Raw genomic sequence first — 15,082 nt, 5'->3', positions numbered from 1 at the left:
ACAGGAAAAGAAGTCATATATAGGTTCAATTTCTACCATTAATATCCTTGAGTAGGTTAGCTTGGCTTAAGTAATTAGAAAAATTTGGAAAGAAAGGTAGGGGCTAGGCTTGTGCAGCTTCAATTTTATCTTTTGGTAATAAGAAGTCCTGGTAGGTTTCTGAACAGGAGAATAACAGTAGCAAAGTGGTATTTTAGGAAGATTTATCTGGTGGAGGTGAACAAGATGAGGTGGAATGAGAGGAGATCGGTGACCCAGACACCATTCAGAGTATATTAGTCCACATCTTCAATGAATGCTCTATTTTAGCCTTAATACTGTTCTTCGTGGGGGCAGCTAGGTGGTGCAGTGGATAGAGCACCAACCCTGGAGTTAGGAGGATCTGAGTTCAAATCCAGCCTCAGACACATGATACTAGCTGTGTGACCCTAGGCAAATCATTTAATCCCTATTGCCTCACCCCCCCAAAAAAATGCCATTCTTTTTTAAATTTTTTTTAAGACAATTGGGGTTAAGTGACTTGCCCAGGGTCACACAGCTAGTAAGTGTCAAGTGTTTGGTCTGAGGCCCAATTTGAACTCAGGTTCCTGACTTCAGGGCCGATGCTTTATCCAATGCGCCACCTATCTGCCCCAATGCTATTCTTCATAAACATTAATCTTCACCCATCTTTTCACAGGCCAGAAGTTTCTCAGCATTTGTTCCACCATTCTAAGCTCATTGTCTATAACTTGTGGACTCCAATCTCTTCTCATTAAAAAAAATGTGCCATTAGCATTTCTTGAATCTTCTCTCATTGTCCAGTCTCTCAGAGCTGACAGTAGCTCCATAATCACATCTTGCAATTCTTTGAAGATGTTGTTTATCTTGACCAGGTGACTTGAACTCATGTAAAGAAAAATAAATGCTGTCTTACTCTCTGCTTACTTATTTTGGGTATCAACTCCCTATTGCTAGAGTCATTGAGAAAAGGTTAAATGATGTTCTATATTACTTATTTAAGAAGGCAGAAAAACAATGAATGTTATAGAAAGATTTTATCCCAAATAGCTAAAATCTATGTCTAAAAGTTTCAGCGCTAAAATTTTCGAGATCTGGCCCAATCCTCTCCTTTTACAGATGGAAAAAAAATGAAGCCCAGAGACAAAGTGATTTAAGGCCCAAGGTCACACTGGGATTGAGTATCACACAGAGAATTTAACCCAAGTTTATCTGATTCTAAAACCAGGGTTCTTTCCACTAAACAGTGCCACCCTACCCACTTGGACTATTGGCAGATATTATCTGGATCATTCAAGGATTTATAGCATTTTTAGAGCTAGAAGAGGCATGAGGCATGAGCTTACCCTCCCCACTTATTTTACAGGTGAGAAAACAAAGACCAAGAGAGAAGTGGTCAAGGTCACATGACTCATTGGTGGTAAGGACAGTGTTCCCATCCAGTTCCCTTGATTCCCAGCCACTCCAGTATTTTTCCCCTGAGCCATACTGTCTCTCCACCTATGTGGATACTCAACACTCCCTCAGTGATGCTAGATGGACTGTTACTCTATCTTTGGTGTTAATATTTTTAAATCCACATGGTTGACTTGCTTGTCTCATCCAATCTCTATTTACATCACAAGCTACTACAGCCTTAATGTGGTGGGTTTGTTTTGATTCTTTGGTTGTTTTCTAGAAATCCCATGTTGTGTTTTGTTTTTCAAATCTTCCTGGCGACGGATGCTCCCAGCAGCCTGCCTTTCCATTCCCCTCCTTCTAATGGCTTTAATGAATAACTGGAAGGAGACAGAGGAAGCCAGACATTAAGGCAGATGGAGAGCTGCACAATCAGGAAGCTTTCGACACAGAGATGCTCACTGAAATACACACAGTCAAGCAAGGACGTTCAAAGCACAGGGTCTGGAGCAGATTTCTGTAGGCTTATTTAAACTACACACTCAGCCTGCAGATACGGGACTCCTGGAGTCTTTGTTTGTAAACAGCTATTCCTGCTGGCATTTGACTTGGGAGGGAGGGGGAAGACAGTGAGAGGGAAGGGGGAAGAAAAGACAGGGAGGAGAGAGGGAGGGAAAGGGAAAGAGAGAGGCACAGAGCAAGGGGAAAGGAAAAAGATGGAAGAGGGAGAGGAAAAGAAAGGAGGAAAGGGAAGCAGAGAAAAGAAATCAGAAAGAGAAAAGGTAAAGAGAGAGAGAAGAAAAGATAAGAAAAGGAGGAGAGAGTAACATAGAGAAGGACAGAAGGATAGAGAGATATAGAAAGGGAAGAAGGGAGACAGAAAGAGACAGAGGAAGATGGAAAAAAGGAAAGAGAAGGAAAAACAGAGACATATATAGAAAGTGAATAAGAAAAGGATGATGAGATAAAGAAGCACAGAGAGAAGGAAAGGGAGAGAGAGAGAGAGAGAGAGAGAGGGGCGCACAGGCAGGTTGTGTCCAGTAGGCTCCCAAGTATGTGTTTGTTGCTGAGAACACAAAGGCAGTACTGTATTCAATGAATACGCTTGTTTTAACAAGGCTGGCGGGAATATGATAGGTACATGTAGAAAATGCTTTAGCAACCTAAACAACCCTACACTGAGAGATTCCCATGGCATTCCTTCCGCCCCCCCCCGCCCCAAACACACACACACACACACATCACAAAGTCGTCATACCACTTAGTCCTTCAGATTGTTGTGAACTCACAGATCTGAACCACTTCATGGGGATTTTCCTTTTGCTGACCCACTGATAAGCTTGCTTCTTTCACCATATGCATTGTTTTATCCAATAGCTCTTGTTTATTTTTTTAAAAAAATGCCCTCCATCAGGGGCCAATAGTCATTTCAGGAACACTGTTTCTTTAAAGAATGAACAAGGCACCACGTTGATGGTACTTAGGCAGTCACTGACCTTTTTATTGATCTAATGAGTAAGTCTAGTACAATGAGCACTCGAGTTCTGCATTCACAGGCCTTAGAGTGCTTCATGATATAAAAATAATAATATTGGCTGTGTACCACATTTTAATGATCTCAAAACATTTTTAAATCTCTCATCTCATTTAATCCTTACAACAGCCCAGCAAACTACGTAGCCTATTTCAGTGCAAAAAACCCTGGATTAGGAGGCGGGAGACTTGGGTCATCCTCTAAGCTTTGCCCCTTAGTTGTGTGACTACAGGCTAATCAGTCTAACTTTCTAAACCTCAGTTTTTTCATTTTTTTTTGAACTTTATATTCTGTGCATCTGTGAACTCCATTTTACAGATGAGAAGACCAAGGTCTTAGAGAAATGAAGTGACTTGCTCAAGGTCACATAGCCAACTTGTGGCAAGAACCAGAAGGCATTGAGGTAAAGCACAAAGAGCAACGAACTTGGTAATTGTGGGACCTGAGTTCTATGGGCTGTTGGTTCTTCCAAATCTGTATGATTTCAGGGCTGGTCACTCAATCTCTCTTGGCTTTAGTTGCAAAATAAAAGAATTAGTTGACCTAAATGGCCTGAGGTCCGTTACTACTCTATATCTCTAATCCTGTGAAACTGAGACTACAGATAATATTAATCATATAAGGATTTGAGCTCTACTTTCCTATGTGAGGTCTTTTAGCTTCCTAGTCCTTTTTAGGGAAATGTAGGGAAGAGTTGTTCTTCTAGGCATTCCTAGAGGACAGTAGGTGTTTGAAGAAGGGATTAGGATAGGTGGGTCAGGAAGTCAAGAAGCATTTATTAAGTACCTATGTACCAGGCTCACAGCTAAGTGACAGAGATACAAAGAATGGCAAAAAACAAAAATAAAAACCATCAAGGAACTCACATTTTATTGGGGGAAACAAAATGCAAATAAACATGTATGTATACTATATAAACTATATATGGTAGATAACCTCACAAGGATAGCACTAGTAGTGTGGAATGGAGAAATTAGATCAGGAATGGTCTCTTGTAAAAGGTGGGATCTAAACTGGGACTTGAAAGAAGACAGGGAAATCAGGAGGTGGAGATGGGGAGGAAGATAATTGTAAGCATAGGAGATAATCAGCAAAAAAGCATAGAAATGGTAACACAAGATGAAATGTTCTCTTCAAGGAACAACAAGAAAGTGGATTTTGCTGGTCACAGAGTACTTGATTATGTGGTTTGTCCTTTGTTCTTGAAGTGGACCATGACATCAAGAAGACAATGCCATGACTTGCAAGTGAATTGAATTTAAGTGAGGAAGGGCTGTGCAAAGTCACCAGTCTCACTTTCTTCTCCAGAAACATCTGAGTCTAGTGGCAAGATATAGATCAAGATGACTGGAGATGGCCCAGCAGGGTACTGGAAGGGGAGTAGAGTAAGAAGCCTAGAAAGTTAGGAAAGGGACATGTTGCATGGGCTTTCAGAGCCAAACAGATGATTTTATATTTGATTCTACAGATAATAGGGAGGCCCTGAAATTTATTAAGTAGAAGGGTGACATAGTCAGAACTTTTGACCTAGGAAACACCTGAGTGGAGGATGGACTGAAATTCGGGGAGACATGAGGCAAGAAAAACAGCCAGAAAGTCACTGCAATAGTTCAAGCATGAGCTGATGAGGACCTGCACTGAGGTACAGGTGGCCATGACAAAGGAGAGAAGAGAATATACAAGAGATGCTATGAAGGTAGAAATGACAAGATTTGGTTATAGATTAGATGTGTGGGGTGAGTTGGAGTAAGAAGGTGAGAATGATACCAAGGGGGCAGGCCTAAGTGACTACCAGAATCATGGTACCTATGTCAGATTTGGGGAAGTTCAGAAAAGGGGAGAGAGTATTTAGGGGAAAGATAATGACTTCTGCTTTGGATATGGTGAGTTTGTGGGGCATCCACTCTGAGATATCCTAGACCTAGAGGTAGTTGGTGATTCCAGACTGGAGCGCTCAGGAGGCACTATGAGAAAAGGAGAAAAAAAAATAGGAAAGGAGGTTGAGGAGAAGAATAAGAGAAAATCATCTCAGAAAATTCTTTAAACAAACAATGAAAATATAAATTGGATAATCATGCTACAACAGAAAGGAAAACAGATTTTTACAGGTAGCTTAGTCAAACTTACATTTTCTGAAAGAGACACATCTTAAGAAGCACAGTACAAAATGTATTTGCTTCCATGATTCCTCAACTCTAATTTCCCGTTATTATGCCCTCTCCAAGGTTCTCAGTGTGATATAGTATTAAAAGCATTGAACTTGAAATCAGGAGCTCTGTGCTTGGATAGCAGCATTGTTATTTCCTAAACAGGTGATCCTGGGAAAAATTATTTCAATTCCCTAGGTTACTGTCACCTCTGGAAAATAAGGGGGTCAACCTAGGTTATTACACTGACTAAAGTCAGAGGGCCTGGGTTCCAATACTGCATTTGTCTCTTAGCACCTATGTGACTTTGGGCAAGTCTCTTAACTTATCTGGGTTTCAGGTTCCTCATCTGTAAAATAAGGGAGTTGGACTAGATGGTCTCTGAGGCCCCTTCCAGCTCTAAAGCTAAGATCTTATGATTTTAAGACCAATTTCAGTTTTAATATTCTAGGATATATTATTATAACATCTTGTGCTCATTCTAAATTCTGTTTTAACAATCGACGTTCCAAGGTCACTTCCAGCTCTAGCAGGCTTTGAGTCTATGCCTGTCAACCTCACTCCACATCTTACCATTCCCAAACAAGCCATTCCTTATTTTGCTGAGTGTTTTGAATTTCACAGTCCCTCTGTCTCATATTCAGAGAAGTCCACACTGAGATATATGAGCATGCTTGTGTATACTGAGACAATCAATCAAAAGTATTTCTTTTATTTATCAACCACACTTATTCTATATGCATATGTATATATGTGTGTATACATGTGTGTTTATAAATTTTAAGTAAATTTCAAATGATACCATATGTCAAGTGCTTTTGTTAACTTTAAAGCACACTACAGATTATCACAAAAGTCAGATTAGTTTTAAGCTATTAAAGCAATAAAATTTATATATACACATGTATATATACTGTACACATACACACATATATACATAATGTACATTTATGTATTTGTGTGTGGAAATATATCATAGATCTCTATATGTATATATGTATGTAGAGATTTCTATATAGTGATATATCTATAGAGATAGATCTATACATCTCTATGTAGATAGAGATATCTACACATACATAAGAGATATTCATATAGATAGATATCTCTTATACAGAAAGATAGATTTCTCATATAGAGAAATATATAGGTATTTCTATATCACTATATCTATTGATATGTTAGATATGTAAAGATAAATATAAGAATAGACAGAGATCTCTACAGATTCTGCACTGACTATGTGACTTTAGGTAAAACACTTCTCATAATATCTCCTTTTAAAAAAAATCAATAAAATTCAGTGATTGAACTCGATGATCTCACAGAATTGAAAGCTGAGAGGGACTTGAAGAGAGTGATCCAAACTTTTCATTCTACAGAACAGGAAAACTGAGTCACAAAGAGCAATTTACCCAGTCACATAAGGACTAAGTAGCAGATGCAGGAATTCTTTGATTCCAGGTCCATTGTTCTTTCCCCAACCACCACAGAGGCTCATTCCCTTTTTGTTCCAAATTTCCATGATTCTATCTTGAAAGGGTTAGCAGTCACTTTGACATGTGAGTTCGAGGATGTGTGTTAATCAGCTGCCTAACTTTACAGTTACACTTTACACATATACTCAGAGCCATGAATCAGTAGCTCCCTTGGATAGCCCTTGCTATGTCAAAAACAATGCATGCCAGGACTATCCACAAAGAGGACTTTCCCAAAGGATCTGCTAATTATGCCTTTATCCAGGGGAGCTGATCCCAGCACTTCTAAGGAAGAAGGCTCATTCTCCTCAAAGGGTGGCCAATGAATAGAAGATCTGAGATCTTGAGGTCACAGGGGTCGCTATAAGGCTTGCCAGACCAAAGGGAAATAGACTGAAAGGCCCTTTAACCAGTAAAGAAGGAAATGAGGGGATACCAGAGGAGCAGACAGGCCTGCAAAGGGCCAAAGAGGCTCAAATCAGCAACTGATAAGATGAAGAGAAGAAAAACGAGGGAGGAAAGTAAAGGTGTCCTATCATCTGCTGCAGAAGAAACAGGAGAGCTGTGTTTGCAAAATAAATTCTCCCCCCCTCCCCCAATAGGGATGGAAAAGATATGAAGAGCCAAGACTGAATCAGGTCTTGAATTTGAATGGAAACAATCCAAGTTGAGAAAATTCTTCCCTAATTTCCTTCCTATTCTCACACTCCCTTCTGTTTTCTATTTTCTCATCAGTCTTCCTTACCTCCTCTACCCCTCAAAAGTGAACGCACACACATATTCACACCCACAAAAACACATACCACCCCATTTCCTTCCTACCTGCCTTCTCAATGGGCTTCCAGAACTCTAGACCTCCAGAAACTTGAATGGCAAACTCCTTGTAAACAACGAGTGGACCACACTGCCCTTCCCCCACCCCCACCCCCTTCCCCTTTTGCAGGCGTCTGCATTCCTGTCAAACAATTTAGGAGAATAAACACGCTTTCTTTTCTTTATGATTGGAGTTTAAATGCTCTATTGATCCGAGAAAAATCAAAGGCCCTTGGGAATTGTGCATGCATGCAAGAGAGAGAGCTAGAGAGATATCCCAGGGATGGGAGATGAGCAGGTATTAATGGAGAATATCCCCTTGGCTGGAGATTTCCGGCAGAAAGCAGGATAAAATGGAGGGAAAGATGACCCCAGATGGCAGAAACAGTTTAAACATTTTAATCTGTGAAACTACCCTATTAGAATGATATCAAAGGATCAAGCAGCAGGCTGGGGGTTGTATGGGGGGGGACAGAGATCTGGCTAGAGTAGGTTTTGTTTAATTAGGGACTATTGGGATTTGAGGGATCAAGGGCTTAGCAAAATGAATGATGGATAGAGAGTGCCACAGGAAGTACCCCTCTGGGACTACTTTGGTGCTTTTTACTCAGGGATCTCCATTTCAAATTTTGTAATTAATGCCCACAGCAAGGGTCTCCCTCCTCTACTCCCCTTCCCAAGCAATCATAGGCTCATATGATTCAGAATTGAAAGGGACCTTAGAAATCATTTAGTTGAACCCCAATTTTACAGATGAGGAAATTGAGGCCAAGATAGGTAAGTATAGCAATTTGTTCAAATGACTAAGATAGACCTGGAACCCATGGGAGATACTTCTGTAGCCTTAAAACATTATCTATACAATGGAAGAATACAGAGTGAGGACAGGGTTTAAGAAAAGGAGGCTTTGGGAAAAATGGTGAAATCTCAGAAAGCATAAAATGTCACACCTGGAAACACTTTTAAGACATAAAATTTATGAGTATAGAAAAAATCAAAACCAGTATAAATAGGACTTTGCATATAGAATGTCAGACCTGGAAGGGACTCTAGAACACAGAATGTTAGAGATGGAAGGGATTTTAGAACATGGAATATTCAAATTGGAAGAGACCTAAGAAAATAAGGGATGGTAGAGCCATGGTCCAAGCCTCATTTACATAGAAGGAAACAGAGACTCAAAGCAAAAATTAAAAAAAAATTGACCTGCCCAAAGTTCCACAGTAAATTAATGACAGGGTAAAACCTGGGGTTCTTCATTTCCAAACTAGAATACATTCTGCTATATATCGTGTTATTTAAGTTTGTCTCAGCTTCTCTAGAACTCTTCCTATTTCTTTATGCTTCTGTTCTCTTTCATCACCTACCATCCTCCTTCAAAGCCCCTAATGCTCTCAAATTCATATTACTTCCTCAAAGCAACTGGTAAGTTAATTCATGTGTTAGTGACAAGATGAGACCAGGAAGAGAATTTGTATTAGAAGACAGAAAGTTGGAATCCCAGTTCCATTACTTACTACCTGTGTGACCTCAGGGAAGTAACTTCCCCTCTCTGTATAGCAGCCACCATATATTTAAAATAAGGGGGCTGGATTAGATGATCTGGAAGGTCATTTCTAGTCCTAAATCCAATGACCCCTTTCAGAAGGATTTGCATTTTAAAAGAGAGCCTCAGGGAGAAGGGATGAATTTTCAAGAGTGGAATTTCAAGCCTGGGGTCACCTGGGTGGGGAAGAGACCTTCCCAGGGCCCCTTAAACCAAATTACAGGGTAGCCTGACTAGGTCATTTAGGTACAAGGCCACCCCTGCCTTCCTTTGGGTAAAAGACAGTCCAACAAAACAACCTAGATACCAATAGACTCCATCCCATTCATTCATCATGACTGAATGGTGGTTCAAGGGCCAAGCAATGCAGAAGGAGACGAAGGGAGTCCTGAAAGGAAGCGTAGAAATCACTCACACAGAGAAGTGTCACAAATGACAAGGTGTCTGACAGATGGTTCAGTGACCTGGACCAAAGAGAGTTAGGGGATTCGTTTCCCATTCTCAGGGGAGTTGGGAAGGTGGGGGTAGGGGGTAGAGAGGAGGTTTATGAGAGAAAGAGAGGGGAGAGGGAAGAACTTTTCCACAGTGAAGCCACTCCCTCCCCAACCCCCCCCACTCCCCCTCACCCCAGTACTAATTGGCTCTCTTATTCTTAGGCTCCACTTAGAGGCCCGAGGCCTGAATGCCCTCTGAGTGCTCCCCCCCCAAATCTCACTGTCCAGGGTGGTCCCTCTAGGTCAAGGGTGAGATGGAGTGGTGAACATGCACCATAGTCATGTGGCTTTGGGTTTATACCTGATCTCTTAAGAGACATAGCCATGAAATCCCCTAAAACACAAAATGTCTAAGAAGGAACCTCTCCACTTCAACTTAACAAAATGCTCTGTTTGGCACTTAGCATCTAAAATTTTACATATGAGTTTTTGGTGCTGCTGTCCTATCCCACTGTGAGACTGTAAGTTCCTGGAGGCTAGGACTTTGTTTCATTGAAACTTTGTGCTTCCCCTATCATGGCAGGGCACAGGGCCCTGCATTCACTAAGTGTTTAATAAATAGCAGCAGTGTTTTGTCAATTTTTTGTGTGTTTTTTAAACAGGTCAAATGAACTGAATTGGGGAGGGAAAGTGGGTCAAATCAGGAAATTCCAAAGACTGTATCAGTCCAAATCTGTGATCCCATATGAACTGTAGGAATGCACACAGAGAAAGAAGTTACAAAGAAGAGAACTGCAGTTGTAAGGAGGGCAGGTAAAAGAGGATGTGTGGGTGATTCCTATTTTCAAAAAGAATCTAATGACAGTTTAAGAATCATAAATCGATCAGATAGTACAAATCCCTTATTTTATAAATAGTTAAGAGGAGGTCAGAAAGACAACATGGCATGGTTGACAGAAATTTCTCTTGGATATAAAAATATCTGGGTTCAAGTTCCAGCTCTGACAAAATACAGTCTGTGTGACCAGGAGCAAGTCTCTAGACTAAATTTGCAGAGCAGATGTCCACTTTCATTGTCCAGGGTGGTCCTGCAGTCACTGGTCCAGACCCTATCTTTCCTAATTTGAGTCCCAGAAAGTTAAGAAAATTTGCGTAAGATCAAAGAGTCAGGATTCAAATCCAGACACAGTGAAAAGAATCCTGGATTTAAAGTCCAAGGATCTGGATTAATGTCACAGCTCTGCCATGTACTATCTTTGGGCAAGTCATCATAACTATTGAATTAAGTTTCATCTGGGGAAAAAAATGTTAATTGGGCTCCACATAAAGTGCTGGGCCTGGAGTCAGGAGGACTCATCTTCCTGAGTTCAAATCTAGCCTCAGTCACTTACTAGCTGTGTGACCCTGGGCAAGTCATTTAACCCTATTTGCCTGATTTTCCTCATCTGCAAAATAAGCTGGAGATGGAAATGGCAAAACGACCCCAGTGTCTTTGTCAAGAAACTCCCAAATGAGGAGTCAGACACAACTAAAAAGAATCAAGAACAAAACCACTTGTGAAAGTATTTCACAGAATTATTGTAAAATAAATAGTTCAGAAAATTCAAAAGTGCTACTAAGGTAAAGAATAATTTTCAGTCTTGGCGCAGTCAGTCAGTAAATATTTCTTAAGTCCCTACTATGTGCCAGGCACTGCTAAGTGCTAGTCATAATGCACCACACAAAGTGGGAAGTTAAACGTTTATTGAAAAAATGATCCACTGAATAAACTGGCATAAATCACTTACTCTTTCTGTATCTCAGTCTCCTCCTCCATAGAAAGGAGAAAATGCCACACTATGTGCCGTACAAAGTACTGTATATATCAGTGGTTAAGTCATGTTCTTCAGAAGACCTGACTCCGTTGTCAGCAACTTAAAAGAGCCCTAGATATATCTCCAAATAAATCTATGGACTGAGTTTGTGTGAAGAGCAAGGGACTGCAAGGTAAAACTTTCCCTTTCCAAACAGAAGTTTCCAGTCATAATCCATATTACCAACCAGGACCACATTTTCATTTATCTCCCTGATTCAAAGAAACTTCAACTAGATTAACTGCCCAGCCCCCCTTCCCTTACCGCCCCCCCCCCACAAAGCTGGCCCAAGCAAATTGACCCCATTGTTTTGCTAACAGGAGAAACACCATGGGGGTGGGGTGAGGAGCCTGAAGTCCTACCAAAAGGAAGAGGTAGTGTCAGAAATCATCCCTCTTCTAGAAAAGATGCACTAGCGGTTCTCTGGAAAGCTAGGTGTGCCTGGGTGGTGGTAGTTCAGCGATGGCGTGGGGTGATAGGTGATGAGGTGTTTGTAAAAGAAGCCTGTACCATTGGTGGGAAGCCCTAATCAAGCATAAGTGACCAGCTTTCTAGTCCTCGCTTTGCCTTGGCACGGACAAAACTCTACACTGCCTTCATTTGAAGAGGCCTGTGCCTGTTCTGAAGGTCAGATGCAAAAGTGTAATTTTTTTTTCCTCCTTTGATCCACTTTTCAGAATGGTAGGAATGTCTTCGAAGGGACACCATCCCTACACACACACACACACACACACACACACACACACACACACACACACACTGGACCCTGCTCCCGCCTACCGGGGAGGAGAGGTCTGGCCCAACCCCATGACGAACCTGGTTAACAGTGCTGTAAAATTAGCCCTTTACGAAACCAAATTGAATCCTGTAGCAGAGGGTGATGTAAGTAAGTTTGGCCTGACAGCATAACAGAAACTCTTTGCCTGAAATAGCAGCACAGTCCCTGCTGGGCACCTCTCTCTGGAGACTGGTAACCTGGGATTCCTGGCTTGTAATAACTTAAAGAAACAACACCCTGTGCTCTATACTTTCAAAAGGGATTCTATGGTTCCTCTAGGCAGGTGGTCAGTAACAGAACAGTGTTCACTGAGATATTCAGGTTTAGATGGGGGTGGATGGGCAGGGAAAGTACTGATCCTAAGAGCTTTAGTTTAAAAAAAAAAAAGACAACGCACACCAGCCACTACACTCCAATCCAAAACTTACACAAGAGAGAGAGAGTCTCAATTCTGTCTGCCAGGGACCTCTGTGTTTGTTTGTTTTTTTAATTCAAGGAAGGAGCAGGTTCTCCTCAGTCCAAGAGGCTGTGCTGTGTGGAGGACACTCAGAATGAGTCCTTTTTTGGCTTCATTCCAGGTGTTTACACACAGCCAAATCTGGCTTGTCTTCAGCTGGAGAAGAGAAAAAAAAAATCACCAGAATCCTCTAGAGGGAAGCTCCAGGCTTTCTGGTGCTACGGGACAGCACTGCTTTTCGAGAAGAATGTGATTTCCACACATAAAATGGGCCAGGTATTTTATACAAGCAATAACCTAACCTCCCCCATCCAATTAAAGTATTTTACTGCAACAATCTTGGTTCATGAGAGAGAGTGTGTGTGTGAAGAGAGGTCCCTTGTCTGAATTACAGACACTTGTAAAACAGACTCATGTGGCACGCCAGGTGTCATATTAAAAAAAAATACATTTACTATGCCTTTTCATTGATGATATCTGTCTAAACCTGTTCTCTGTCTTTCTTCACTAGAGGGGAAGCTATCAGAACCCTGGTAGTGCAAGTATAGACTGGGAACAAGAAGACCTAATATTTTAAGATCCTTCCAGTCAGGGTCTCTGTATGTCTTTTATATGTTTGTAAAAGTGATGCAAACATACAGCACTCCATAAATAGTATTATTATTGGTAACAACCTCTGTGCAGCCCGAGATTACTCACTCGGCTGTGTCCTCCCGACTTTGGCTCAGTGAGGGGACTGGGATCCCCATTCATAGATAAACTTTGACTGAGTTCTTTCAGAGACAGCCTTCAGAAAGAGCACAACAGATGCCAGACATGGGGGAAAGTTAACTCATTTGTTTTGATGGTGATGTGTATGTATGTGTGTGTGTGTCTGTGTGTGTGTGTCTGTGTGTGTTTTCTCTAGAGAAAAAAGTTCTTTGGAGGTTGGGGGTGGGGGTGGAGGGTGGGGAAGAAATGGAGAAAGCAGCAAAATTTAGTATCAGGATTTGGAGCTAGAAGGGACCTTAGAGGTCATCTAGTCCAAAACTTTAAAGCTGAAGAAAATGATACTCAGAGGGAAGGAAAGTGACTTGCCCAAGGTCATACAGTTGATAAGTTGGTAGAAACGGGACTCGAACCCTGGATTTTTGACTCAGTCAATAAAACCAGGGGAAAAAATAATGGGACTAAGATGAAAATGTGACAAGAGTAGCCGAAATATTTTCAAAGTCGAAAATGACTTAAGGGGGAGGAAATCATTGGATAACAAATCCACTGACAGAACACTGAATATTTTTTTCTCTTCTACCCCCTCCCTCCCCCCCAAGAAGAAAAGGGGGGGTCAAAGTATCCACTTGCTTGCAGAATGTAAGGACTATCCCAGAAGAGAAGGGGGAACCCCTTGCTATCTCTTTAAGGCATCCCGGGACAGGGAAAGTTCTTTCTCGGTATTGGGGATTCTCCTAGCCTGAAGACTGAAGGCTCTTCCCTCCCCTCCTCTTCCCACCCCACCCCCTCCTTTCCCCCTCCCAGTTTCATTAAGGACACTTCCACAGGTTCATTTAGAGAAAAGATGGAAGTTGGTGCTTTTATAAGGTACTTTAGGGTTTCTAACCCTCCCGAAGTGTCCAATTTCACTAGAGCTCCACAGCTACAGAAGGTTGGGGGGGATGTAAGCGGCGGGGAGAGGTCGGCAGAATATTCAAATTCATTACAGGATCATAAAATGCAAATAAGGAAAGTGCAATGTCTGTCACTATTGTCAGACTCAAGCAGGCTGAGTTCCGAAGGGTCTTCGTAGAGCAAGTTGACCCTCAACCAATTTGCATTCGACTTGTGATTTTTAAAGGGGGAAAATATAGGACGCCAGCCAAGCGCTACAGTCATGTTTCCAAGGAGGAGTGTTTCAGCGCGGCCGAAGGCAAAGCGACTCCCCGCTAATTGGGCTACTACGTCCTCAAAATAACATCTTCCTTTATAGCTCTTTAGAAAGCACAGCCTCCACCCCTGTCAGTCTCGAGAGGGTAATGGGGCTGAAATAAAGGGGGATACCCCAATAAAAAGTGGGAAACAATCAAAACCACGCCACCGCCCGCACGCGCGCGGGCAGGCACCCACACACACACGCACCCACACACACACACACACACACACACACACACACACACGCCCCCCCAGGCAGCTTCCCAGGGTAGTTTATCCCTAGATCCAAATAGGTGACTGACAACGAGGTACTTTCGGTCCTGCCATTTAATGTTCTAAAAACACTTTGGGGAACGGCTCTTCCCGCGGACAAAAGGAGGCATTAATGGAAAGCCGGGCATTTAAATACTTTTAGATTTTCTTTAAAACAAACAAATAAACAAACAAACAAAGGACCTGTCCGGTTATCCCCACGGTATCTCAGTGCAAAAGCCTAACACACCGAGCGAGGCCGACGCACGGACACACAAAGACACGCACGCAGTTCCGGGGAAACAAAAACACACACACACACACACACAAATACACACTCCCATGTGCACAAGCTATAGGAGATTTTCTGCTTCTTTCTCCTCTCCCCCAGCAAATATATACAAGCGCGCGCACACACACGTACACATAAACACATACATACACACACACACACACACACACACACACACACACACACACACACACA

General features: G+C 41.9%; 1 protein-coding gene across 1 annotated transcript in view; it reads right to left on the bottom strand.

Moving 5' to 3' along the window:
* Window positions 1–15,082, bottom strand: part of LOC114046873 (pappalysin-1-like) — a 280,259-nt gene that overhangs the window by 264,653 nt on the left and 524 nt on the right. The window lies entirely within an intron of this gene.

The sequence above is a fragment of the Vombatus ursinus genome, unplaced genomic scaffold, assembly GCF_900497805.2.
Source record: "Vombatus ursinus unplaced genomic scaffold, bare-nosed wombat genome assembly UNPS02014786.1, whole genome shotgun sequence".
Classification (NCBI taxonomy): Eukaryota; Metazoa; Chordata; class Mammalia; order Diprotodontia; family Vombatidae; genus Vombatus; species Vombatus ursinus.
The sequence above is the reverse complement of the archived record's forward strand: the minus strand, read 5'-3'. Positions and strand labels throughout refer to the sequence as shown.